This window comes from Canis lupus, chromosome 9 (assembly GCF_048164855.1).
Source record: "Canis lupus baileyi chromosome 9, mCanLup2.hap1, whole genome shotgun sequence".
Classification (NCBI taxonomy): Eukaryota; Metazoa; Chordata; class Mammalia; order Carnivora; family Canidae; genus Canis; species Canis lupus.
The window spans coordinates 22931575-22945413 of NC_132846.1; positions in this window are offsets into that span (position 1 = coordinate 22931575).

A 13839-nucleotide genomic window follows, 5' to 3' on the forward strand; every position below is an offset into this window, starting at 1 on the left:
TGCCCAAAATGCCTTGAATGAGATGTATGCACACAGTGGAAGGGTAACAAAGTTTAAAGTGAACAGAATAAGAAGGTAGTCATGCAAATTCTTCCAAAAATTCCATGAGAAAAATTAAAAGTGGAAGATTTAATTCTAGTCAAATTTTAATCAAATTCTATCAGAAATATATAATGCAGTAGTATAATGCGATATATGCAGTATTTGTATAATGTGAATGCACAATATTTTTCTTTTACCTTTTCTCATGGGAATCATGCAAAAGAGAAAATATCAGAATTCCAATTCCTTACTGTTATAATACACATCTGAATGTTACTACAGTGCTACTCGAGTGAACAAGTCCATGTGAAGAGTCAAATCTCAGTAATTAAAACAAATTTTGAGAACTACAGTAGAGAAAACTCCAAATTACCTTTTCATTTTTCTATAGAAAATTTTATTATAAAAATCATGATGATATGAAGGGGAAATATGAATATGCAAGCCCAAAATATGGAAATAATAGGGATATATCAAAATATTAATAATTACTTACTTTTTAAATTTTATTATGTTTATGGTATTAATAAACATTTTATAATTTATATTTTTGTCATTTCTTTTCTCTTATAATTTTATTTTATTTTAAAGATTTTATTTATTCATGAGAGACACAGAGAGAGAGGCAGAGACATAGGCAGAGGGAGAAGCAGGCATCCCGTGGGGAGCCTGATGCAGGACTCAATCCCAGGATCCCAGAATCATGACCTGAGCCAAAGGCAAATGCTCAACCGCCGAGTCACTCAGGTGCCACTCTCTTATAATTTTATGTCCTATTTTTAGAAGAGACTATCGGAGAGCCTGGGTGGTGCATTCGGTTCAGCATTTAACTCTTGGTTTTGCTCAGATTGTGATCTCAGTAGTCTGCTTAGGTGCTCTCTCCCTCTCCCTGTGCCTCTCTCCCCACTCCCACTTTTTCCCTCTCTTTCTCTAAAATAAATAAATAAATATTTAAAAAATATAAAAATAAAAAGGGATATTAAAAATTATAAAATTTTAGGGCCCAAAACACATGGCGTTTTTCTTATTAAGTAGTTAATATTCACATTTAATTAAATCAATATTTTTAAGAAATAAAAATTATTTCAAAACAAACCTAATGTCATTCCCCTAAATATAAATGTCTGGGAAATTGTATTACTAAGCTTCTCATTTGTCCCAAGGATAGTCCATTATGCCAAAAAAAAAAAAAAATCACATACCTGCTTGTAGCAAGCAGAGCTTCCCATGATCCCAGGAAGGTTAAGACATCCAGGCACCCGAAATTTTTAAGCAACTCTATGAATAGCAAAAGTAATATAATTGAATATAAAAAATAACAATGAATGCAAGGATCTCATTCAATTAAAAAACCTTAATCTTGCTATTATTCTGAGTACTGTATAATTAATATAAATCCTATTACATAAGAAATTGTAAGCTTATATGGTTTATAGAATCCAAAAACAAGACCATTAAAAAGACTGTAAATCGGACAGCCCGGGTGGCTCAGCTTAGTGCTGCCTTCAGCCCAGGGCGTGATCTTGAAAACCTGGGATCGAGTCCTGCGTCAGGCTCCCTGCATGGAGCCTGCTTCTTCCTCTCCTCTGTCTCTCTCTCTACTCTCTGTGTCTCTCATGAATAAATAAATAAAATCTTTAACAACAACAAAAAGATTGTAAATCGCTCTATTAAACTAAACTAAACTAAAATAACTATCTATTACAAAAACTTTCCTAGTGAAAGATTGACCAGTGAAATAATTGTACTGCTTAAAATCATTACTGTTCTGTAAATCTCCCTCCCTTTTACTTGATATTCTTTTGTTCCATCAATATTTCCTTTCTTTTGGGACATTTGGGTGGCTCAGTGGTTAAGTGTCTGCCTTTGGCCCAGGGCATGATCCTGGAGTCCCAGGATTGAGCCCCACATCAAGCTTCCTGCATGGAGCCTGCTTCTCCCTCTGCCTATGTTTCTGCCTCTCTCTTGCTCTCTGTGTCATAAATAAACAAACACACAAACAAATAAATAAATTCTTTAAAAAATTTCCTTTCTTTTGATTACTATACCATTCATATGGCAAATTACTATTCATTGCCTATATTAATATTTTGCATTTCACCTCCAGAGAAAAGTGACAATAAAGAATCTCATTTGTAAACTGAAATAGAAATAAGGTAATTTTTCTGTCATCTTCTTGGAGGTGGGAATACAGATACACTTGAATTTCACAGGAGAGCACCTTAAAATAGAGTCTATATAAATCACTTAAGTATAAAATAAAAATAAAATGCATTTGAATATTGAGATATTTAAGATTTAATACTCAAACCACCATACGATTATTATAAAGCCTGTCATTTTTATCTCTTAAGTAATTTAATTATGTGAACAGGTGTTTTAGGATCAAGACTTTACTCACCATTTATTTTAATTAAATGTTCTTCTTTCCCATCCTAATAGGTATAAATAGAACTCTTTCTTACATCTTTGTATTTTTGCAATAGTGAAAGATTTTGTTGTTAAATAATTGATAATATTTTGTATAATACACATAGGATGTTCTTTGTAAATGCATGACTCCTGTACTTGCATAGGGCCCACAAAATTATGTTTAGCAAGGGGGTCAATGTTGTAAGATAAACATATTTTTTGATGATGGATACATTCTGAAAAGTAAAATAATGTCTCACATTGGAAGGATTTCTACATATAGGCAGCTAAGATGGATACTGGCATAGTTTCATTTTATTTTACTTTGAAATTAAATTTTGATAAGTAGAATAGGTATTTGAATATAGGTTATCATTTTTTTCATTTTTATTCAGACATAATTGACATGTAACATTGTATAAGGTGTACACTGTGATGATTTGGTATATGGACATACTGTGAAATGATTGACACAAGTTTAGTTAACAACCCATCAAGTCATATAGTTACAAAGTTGTAACTATGTGAACTTCTGGTGATAACTTTTAAGATCTAGGCTCTCAGTAACTTCCAAATATACAAACCTTGTTATTACTCACAGTCATCATGTTGCACACTGCATTTCCAGAACTTACTTTCTTATAATTGCAAGTTTATACCTTTTTACCATCTTCACCCACATCTTGCTCTTTGTGTCAGTTTTAGAAGGAGGAAATGTCATTCTTTATGTTTTCAAGAAATATACTATGTCCAATTTGAAATTATTTTTCATATTCCCATTTTTCCTTCCACCAATTCTTCCACAAATGTCTCCTTGCCTTCTGTTTCCACCCTATGATTGGACATATTTCCTTGCAAGCTCTTTGCCTCCTCTAGTCCTTTAAATTGTTTTCTTCCTTAGGTTTGTCTTCTAGGTTCTCTTCTTTACTCTTTTTAAAAAATCTTGCCATGGATTAGAGTTACACAGAAATCTCGATGAGAGCAATTCTATATGTATAAGTCATCCTTTTCCTCAAGCTGCAGACAAATTATTGAACTGCCCCTTGGATGTCTTTATAAGATATCTTATAATATCAAACTCAACATGCCCAACACTGAACACTTCAGCTTTCCACAATAACTCAAATTTGAGGGTCATAGTCATAAAATTCTACTATGCAATTAGAAATAAAATTATGTCAATCTACATTTTCAAATATATCTAAAACCCCCACAGCCACTTCTCCATGATAGCCTACAACCATGATCTACATTGCAGTCAGAGTGATTTTCTAATATGCTCTTGCTTGAAAACTGAAAACTTTAAATGCCTCCTCATTTGACATAGAACATATACTAAATGAGAAACCATGTTCTCTTAGTCTGCAGAACTAAATGCAATGTCACTAAGTTTATTTCCAAAGCTGGAATATTCTCTACCTCTTTTTACCTCTCCCAAGCCTGCCTGCCTCTCTCTCTGTCTCTCCCTGTGTTTCTATTTGTCTCCTACTACACTATATACAACACTCAACTACTCATATTTCAGATCTTACACTAGCTCTTTTCTAAAAATTCTCTTATGGTCACCTTTGTTGTGTTGTCAATTCATAGCATAGTGATAAAATATTTTACATTTTATTTCAGCAACTTATTGAATTGACTGTCTATTTCCAGGAGGATAAGAGATTATGCCTACCTATCTCTATCATTGCATGCCCAGCATCTAGCAGTGACTGATATATAACGGACATTCAATGAACACTGAGTGCTGTTGAATATCATAATACATTTCTTGCACAGCATTTCTCAAAGTATCTTGCTAGGAATGCTAATTATTTGGACTACTACTGAGTGTTACCTCAAAAAAAAAAAAAACACGAAGTTTTCATAGCCAATCAATGAATTTAACAATGTTTACCTTGATTATTTAGTAGAGACATACTCAGGACACTTAATATGAAAATGGAGATGATGAATTATGAAGATAACACTATATCCTGCTTTTTCCAAATGGTTTTATTGCACAATTTTTTTTCTCACAGCATCTCTCATATTGATTAATCTGTATGACTAACTTTAAGTCAACATCCTTCTACAACCTTTTTCTTTCTCTACAGTTAAGCCAGAGGTAAGTCTTCCTGCAAGAGTTAATGGTGCCCTTTGCTCTCAACATTTGTAAGCTAATTAATAACAAAATTCTAACACTTCCACAGATCAAAGAATCATATGGAAGTTCTTTTTACAGAACTATTTTATAATAGCTCATTAATACCATCAAAGGCACATGTAGAATATAAAGGCCCATTGTCAGAAGAACCAAATAAATAACCTCATTAAAATTTAACATAGAGTGCATGTATTAAGGAACAATTAGAGTTTTCATGATAAACATTTTAAGTGCTAATTGGTTCCAATGGGAGGTCTTAAGATTACAACTTCTTTGAAACTTGTGCATTGCTGCAAAAAAATGTCCTTATACATATAATAATGAAAATAATAATAAACAACAACATTAATATAAAACACTACCAATTGACCATAACGAATATGAACAATATCATTAAGCCAAACTTCATGAAATCTCTAATCACTAGGCAAAAATAATCATAGGCAGTAACAAAGAATATTTCTGAAAATGTAGATGTAAATTATCACAGTCGATGAGGATGCTTGTCAAACTTCTGGTTGGTCTATATAAGATTTAGATCCTGGTTCAATAACTCTAAGGTAAAGAAATCCCGAGATTCTATGTTATTAAATGTCAGAGATAAGACATTCCAAAACTTCCTCTGTTCTCAGCGCTCTTAGTGGTCTGTTGTGCTGTGTTTTGTCTCATAGCACCTTTAGCTGAAAGAAATACATAATTGTTTATTGAATGGCTAAACAACTTAGTAAGTACTTATATCCTAAAAACTCCATAACCACTTCAAAAAATGATGAATACAAATATTATTGTTAAGGAATATCTATCATTTACTGGCATGTATGCTAGGAACTCTTGGGCACTGCAGGACTTCTCCTTCACTTCAGATTCCACATTGATTTTTATGCAGCAATTGCTCCTCATCACAGCAGCTATCCAAAACCAAACTATTGACTTAATATTGTTTTCTCATCCTTTAACATGAGTGACTCATTTTCAGAATCTGCTTCTTAGAGCCCTAGAGATGCCTTGGTAATAGTAGAAATAGTTGACAGCAAGTAGGGTAATACTACAGGTATAGAACCAACCATGGTAAGAGTAGCATCACATTTTGAAAAATTTTATGTGTATGGCCACTAAGTGATATGATTTTTAAATTATTGCAAGCCAACTCTAAAGGACATACACTTCTGCTTAGTTGTAACATGCTATGTAAATTTTGCTGCCAAATTTTCATGTATTTACTCATCTACATAACATTCAACATTTTAAAATATTCCACTTAAGGCTCATCTGTTTTGGTGGATGAAAATAGGTAGGTTATATAAGTTAGATGGGGTTATCAAGAGCACCTTAAATATGGTGGTTCACTAAAAGGACTCGGGAATAAGAAAAAATGTCCTACTCACAGTTATGATTTATTGCAGAAAAATGCAGATTAAAATGAGCAAAGGATTAGGTTTATTCCTAGGTATCTTATGATTATTGTAATTGTGCAATTGTAAATGGGATCAATTACTTAATTTCTCTTTCTTCACTCTTTGTTAATGTATAGAAATGCAACTGATTTCTGTGTATTGACTTTTGTATCCTGCCACATTGCTGAATTGCTGTATCAGTTCTAGCAATTTTAAGATGCAGTCTTTTGGGTTCTCCATATATAGTATCATGTCATCTGCAAAGAATTAGAGTTTGACTTCAAGCTGTATTACAAGGCTGTGATCATCAAGACAGCAGGGTACTGGCAGAAAAAAAAAAAAAGACATATAGATCAATGGAACAGAATAGAAAACCCAGAAATTGACCTTCAACTCTATGGTCAACTAACATTTGACAAAGCAGGAAAAAATATCCAATGGAAAAAAGACAGTCTCTTCAATAAATGGTGTTGGGAAAATTGGACAGCCAAATGCAGAAAAACAAAACTGGACCATTCTCTTGCACTACACACAAAGATAAACTCAAAATGGATGGAAGTTCTTAATGTGATACAGGAATCCATCAAAATCCTAGGGGAGAACACAGGCAGCAACCTTTTTGAAGTTGGATACAGCAACTTCTTGCAAGACATGTCTATAAAGGCACGGAAAACCAAAGCAATATGAACTATTGAGATTTCATCAAGATAAAAAAGCTTTTGTACAGCAAAGGAAACAGCCAACAAAGCTAAAAAACAACCTACAGAATGGGAGAAGATATTTGCAAATGACACATCAGATAAAGGGCTAGTATCTAAGATCTATAAAGAACTTATCAAACTCAACACCCAAAAAACAAACAATCAAGTCAAGAAATGGGCAGAAGATATGAACAGACATTTCTCCAAAGAAGACCAACAAGCCAACAAGCATGTGAAAAAAATGTTCCATATCATTTGTCATCACAGAAATATATATCAAAACCACAATGAGTTACCACTTTTCACAGTGAGAATGACTAAAAATAACAAGACAGGAAACAACAAATGTTGGTGAGGATGTGGAGAAAGGGGAACCCTCTTGTACTTTGGTTGGAATTTGAGCTGGTGCATCCATTCTAGAAAACAGTGTGGAGGTTCCTCAAAAAGTTAAAAATAGAGGCACCCTATGACCCAGCAATTTCACTACTGGGTATTTACCCCATTACATTTACAGATGTAATGAAACAATGGGACACCTGCACCCCAGTGTTCATAACAGCAACGTCCACAATAGCCAAACTGTGGAAGGAACCACGATGTCCTTCAACAGATGGATGGATAAAGAAAATGTGATATATATACGTGTATACACACACACACACACACACACAATGGAATATTACTCAGCCATCAGAAAGGATGAATACCTACAATTTACATTGACATGGATGGCACTTGAGGGTATAATGAAATAAGTCAATCATCAATTGAGAAAGTCAATCATCAATTGAGAAAGTCAATTATCATGGTTTCACTCATATATGGAATATAAGAAATAGTAAAAGGTACCATAAAGAAGGGGGGAAACTGAGTGGGGAAAAATTAGAGGGGAAGACAAACCATAAGAGACTCCTAACTCTGGCAACAAACAAAGGGTTTCAGAAGGGGAGGTGGGTAGGAAGATAGGGTAACTGGGTGACGGGCCTTAAGAAGGGCACATGATGAGATGAGCACTGGATGTCAGACTATATGCTGGCAAACTGAATTTGAATTTAAAAAAAATGAGCAAAGGAAAAAAGAATATGGGTGAAGTCAAGTAAGAACTCTGTTCCACACCTTATTTCCTCTATTGGTATTTTTTACTTAATATATTTTTATATTTAATTGTCCTTTCAAATTCAAGTATATTGTTATATAAAAATGTATCTTGCATTGTATATATAAATAGAATTGGGGGAAAATTATGTTTATTTTTAAGTCTTTCAATACTAAAATCCATTATGGACTTAAATTGAAAATATTGACTTCAAACATAGGACTTTGTTACATTTTTCTTTCCTGTTTGAATGGTAAATGGAATTGTCATCCTTCTAATTCTTAACAAAAACAACTCACTGAGGTGAAGTATAAATAGCCTCTTTTCCTAAATTAACTGCCAAATATTTCATTAATTCTACATATATAATATCTATCATTTTGGTTTATAACACTATGTTTTGGCATACTATAGAAATTAATTTTTCATATGGATTGAATAAGATGTTTAAAACTAAATATAACTTAGAGGTCTTTCTATTTGATCTACTATTTTACACTTTAGAAACTTAAAAGGTGACATAACTGGCAAAAGTTACAAGGAATAGTTTTATGAAAAAAATATACAAGAAAAAATGTTAAGTTCATAACTTAGGAACTTAACAGTAAATATACATTAGGCATTAGATATATTTAAATTAAATCACAATGGTATAATACCACATACTCATAAAAATAAAGTGAGAAATTAAGGAGAATACCAAGTAATGGAAAGTGTTTGGATTAACAGGAACTTTCACATACTATTGTTATTGGTGGTGAGGGGTACTTGACTTGGCAAACATTTTAGACAATTTTTGTCAGTATCTACTAAAACTGAATATATGCATACCTTAGGCCCTAGAAACTCCTGACTGATGTGTTTAAAACAAAAATTAAGTTATGCATCCTCATACATCCTCATAATGCTCACATGTTAGTAGCTCCAATCTGGAAACCACCCCAAAGCTCATCAAGCATAGAATGAATGAATAACTTCTAAGTTCATATGGCAGAATACTACACAACAATGGGATAAATAATTGCAAATGACATGCAATAATATAGATGAATTTCACAAACCTAAAATGAACGTCAATCAACAGAAATCAGGTATCCACAAAAAAAATGCCAAAATGGCAATACTTATGCTGTTAGAAGTCTATACATCCTGAAGAAGTTAAAAGCAGAACTACCCTACAACTCAGCAATTGCACTACTAGCAGTTGCACTACTTTACTCAAAGGATACAAAAATATAGATTCAAAGGGAGACATGCACCCAAATAAAATATCAGCATTTTCAACAACAGTCAAACTATGGAAAGAGCCATGTCCATCTACTAATGAATGGATAAAGAATAGATGGTACATATATGTACAATGGAATACTACTTAGCCATCAAAAATAATGAAATCTTGGGGCACCTGGGTGGCTCAGTTGGTTGTCTGATTTTGTCAGTGTCCTAGTCTCATGGTCCAGGGATCAAGCCCCACATAGGGTTCTGCACTCAGTGGGAAGTCTGCTTGCCCCTCTGCCCCTCCCCCTGCATGTAACTCTCTCTCTCTCTTTCAAATAAATAAATAAATAAAATCTTTAAAAAAATACTGAAATCTTGCTATTTGCAATGACATGAATAAAATAAATATTATGCTAAGCAAAATAAGTCAGTCAGAGAAAGAAATAGCATATGATTTCATTCATATGGAATTTAAGAAACAAAACAGATGAATGTATGAGAAGGGGAAGTGGGGGAAACAAGTAAGAGACTCTTAAAGATAGAGAACAAACTGATGGTTGCTAGACGAAGGTGGGTGGAGGATGGGCCAATGGGTGATGTGTATTAAGGCCAATGGGGGATGTGCTCACTTGTTGTAATGAGCACTAGGTATTATATGTGACAAATCACTAAATTCTGCTCCTGAAACCAATATTACACTATATGTTAACTAACTAGAATTTAAATAAAAATTTGAAAAAAAAAAGTATACAGAGCATAGTTGAGGTGGTGGTGTGTAATGATGGTGGTGTGTAATGTAATGACCATTGCATTAAGGGTCTTTAGAGTCTGGGGAATATTCTGTTTCTTCATATAGGTGTATTACCTAGATGTCTCCAGTTTATGAAAACTTATTGTTATGTAATTATTATATGCACATTTCTATATATAAATATTAGGTTTTAAAATACTGCAATAGAAAGTAAGTATATAAAAATAAAAAATTAAACTTCTAGCAGAATTTTATTTTATTTTATTTTATTTTATTAATTTTAAAAATTTTATTTATTCATGAGAGACAGAGAGAGAGAGAGAGGCAGAGACACAGGCATTGGGGAAGTAGCCTCCACAAGGAGCCCGATGTGGGACTCGATCCCGGGACTCTAGGATCACGCCCTGGGCCGAAGGCAGGCGCCAAACCACTGAGCCACCCCAAGGGTCCTCTCTAGCAGAATTTTAAAGAGAAAATTAAGATGTAAGCAACATTTGGAATAGAAAGGACATAATTACAGCTACAGGAAAGATTAATAAGATAACAAAATAATAATATAAAAGTATTAATATGGGTAGCCTGGGTGGCTCAGCGGTTTAGCACCGCCTTCAGCCCAGGTTGTGGAGACCCTGGAGACCCTAGATCGAGTCCCCGTTGGGCTCCCTGCATGGAGCTTGCTTCTCACTCTGTCTGTGTCTCTGCCTCCCTCTCTCTCTCTCTCTCTCGCTCTGTGTCTCTCATGAATAAATAAATAAAATCTTTAAAAAAAAAAGTATTGATACATCTTAAAATGAAAAATGATTGAACAATTTTCTAGAAAACTACCACTTTCCAAAACTGACTCAAATAGGAGAGATTCCAAAAGGGCCTATAAGTATAAAATAAATGAATAAGTATTTGAAATCCACTCCCCATTAAAAAGAACAAGAAGTTTCCATTTTTTTCTATAGAACAATTCTGTCAAGCACAAAAGGAAAAATAATTAATCACCTTATCATTAGTCTCTTTGATAGACTAGAGAAAGAGGAAATGTTCCCAACCTATTTAATGAAGCCAGTATAATAGTATATACCAAAAAGGAAAATTAAAAATTAATATTATTTATGAAATTACTGTAAATATAAAAAGTATAATCGACAAACTGGATCTTCCCAAGGAATCTAAGAAAGTACTAATAATAGTATATCTACTAAACTAATTCAATAATAAAAATAATAGTTTAAAAGTATCACCTACACAGATGCACGAGAAATATTTGATAAAATATAATGTGCGTTCATAATTTTTTAAAAAAATTCACCAAACTAGTAATAAAAGATGTTTAATTTAATACTAACATTGGCCAAAACCTAACTTATTTTTTTTTCAAAACCTAACTTATTGATAAAAATTTTAATTTTTTCATTTTGTACAAATTGTATATTTATTACATATTCAATATTAGGCCAAAATAAAGAGAAGCTATTAATTGTTGTATTTTTTCTTTTATCTAAGCACTTTCAACTTTCAATTATATTTACTTCACATGTCTTTTTTGTACCTGATTATCTTAACCATAACTAAAATAATTTTAGTTCAATTTTCAAAATTACTAATTTTGTATTTAAATTTTATTAAAGTTGTTACCACTTCTAAAAAATGTTTTAAAATAGAACTGATAGGGGTGCCTGAGTGGCTCAGTCAGTTGTGTCTGGCTCTTGATTTCAGGTTAGGTCATGATCTCAGAGCCCTGCCTTGGGCAACTTGCTCAGCAGGGAGTTAGCTTGAGGATTCACTCTCTCCCTCTGTCCTTCCCCCTGCTCACTCTCTCTCTCTAAAATAAATAAATAAATAAATAAATAAATAAATAAATAAATAAATAAATCTTTAAAAGAAGTAGTACTTATACATCTCTTTCTTAATTATAACTCCTATAAGTTCATTTATTACTTTAGCATTTAGTAAGAGTATTATATTTTATTTTTGAATTAAAAATTACCATATTTAGTAAATCTTTAAAAGGAAACTTTTCTCTTTGTATTTAATTAGAAATTACTATTGGATTATGTGAAATACTGTTTTGTATCAACAGAAGTCCATGTATTTATATATGATTTAATCAATTGGGTGCAGGGTTATTCAATTTTTGAATAATTATGGGTTCCATTAATTAACTATACTTGCAGTTTCCATAAGGGTGTTTTAATACCTATGAGCCTATTCATTATTGTATGAAATCAGCAATCTATTGCTCAGATAAGAGGAGTTTACAGAGCAGTGACAAACCAGCAGGACAGAAAAACACATAAAAATATATATTATTTTTGGGACAGAAATACATTGTTAAATGCTTTGGGACAGAAATACATTGTTAAATGCTTTTATCTGTATCTATTGAGATGATCATATTTTTATCCTTCTTTTTATGTGATATATTACATGGATTTGAAGTTGTTGTACCCTCCATGCATGCATGCATGAAATAAATCTTATTTTGATCATGATGTATGATCCTTTTAATATATTGTTGAATTTGGTCTACTGGTATTTTGTTGAAGATTTTTGTATCTATGTTTACCAGGAATGTTGGCTGGTATTTTTTTTTTTCCTATGGCATCCTTATCTGGTTTCGGTATTAGAGTAATGCTGGCCTCAGATATGAGTTAGAAAGTGTTCCCTCCTCTTGTCTTTTTTGGAAGAATTCGAAAAGGGTTGGTTTTAGTTCTTTTTAAATGTTTGGGAGAATACAATAGTGAAACCATCCGGTTATGGACATTTTTGTTTGGGAGGTTTTTGATTACTGATTCAATCTCCATACAATCCAAAGCAATCTATAGGTTTGATGCAATATCTTAAAATTCCAGTGGCATTTTTAAAGAAATAAAATGAATAATCTTAAAATTTCTATGGAATTACAGAAAACCTTGAGTAAGCAAAGCAATCTTGAAAAAGAAGAAAAAAAGCTGAAGACATCATGCTCTCTGATTTCAAACTATATTACAAAGATGCAGTAAAATAATATGGCATTGGCATAAAAACAGACATATAAATCAATAGGACATGGACGCCTGGGTGGCTCAGTGATTTGGTGCCTGCCTTTGGCCTAGAGCCTGATTCTGGAGTCCCAGGATTGAGTCCCGCATGGGCTCCCTGCGTGGAGCCTGCTTCTTCCTCGGCCTGTGTCTCTGTGTGTGTGTGTGTGTGTGTGTGTGTGTGTGTGTAAAATAAATAAAATAAAATCTTTAAAAAAATAAAAAATAAAATCAATAGAACAGAGTACAGAGCCCAGAAATAAACCCATAAAAATATGGTCAATTACGTTAAAATAAGAGGGCCAACAACAAGAGGAGGGGCAAGACGGTGGAAGAGTAGGGTCCCCAAATCACCTGTCCCCACCAAACTACCTAGATAACCTTCAAATCATCCTGAAAATCTACGAATTCAGCCTGAGATTTAAAGAGAGAACAGCTGGTACACTACAGTGAGAAGAGTTCGGGCTTCTATCAAGGTAGGAAGACGGGAAAAAGAAATAAAGGAACAAAGGCCTCCAAGGGGGAGGGGCCCGCGAGGAGCCGGGCTGAGGCCGGGGCGAGTGTCCCCAGGACAGGAGAGCCCCGTCCCGGAGGAGCAGGAGCTGCACCGACCTTCCCCGGCGGAAAGGGGCTCGCGGGGAGTTGGAGCAGGACCCAGGAGGGAGGGGATGCCCTCGGGCTCCCGGGGACACTAACAGGCACCTGCGCCCCGGGAGAGTGCGCCGAGCTCCCTAAGGGCTGCAGCGCGCACGGCGGGACCCGGAGCAACTCGGGGGGGGCTCGGGGGCGGCTCCGCGGAGGGGGCTGCGGGGCGGGAGCGCGAATCCAACAGCACAGGTCCCGGGAGCACAGGGCGCCGGGACACAGCCCAGGATCCAGCCTCCCCCCGGGACAGGCAGAGGCCGGGAGGGCCCAGGACAGCAAGGACGCTCCTGCCCCAGCTGAGCAGATCAGCGGCCCCCGCCCGGAGCTTCCAGGCCCTGCAGAAGGAGAGCTCTGGAGCTACTGCAGGAGCTGACTCCAGGGCTCCAGAGCTGGCCCCGCCACTGGGGCTGTTCCTCCTGGGGC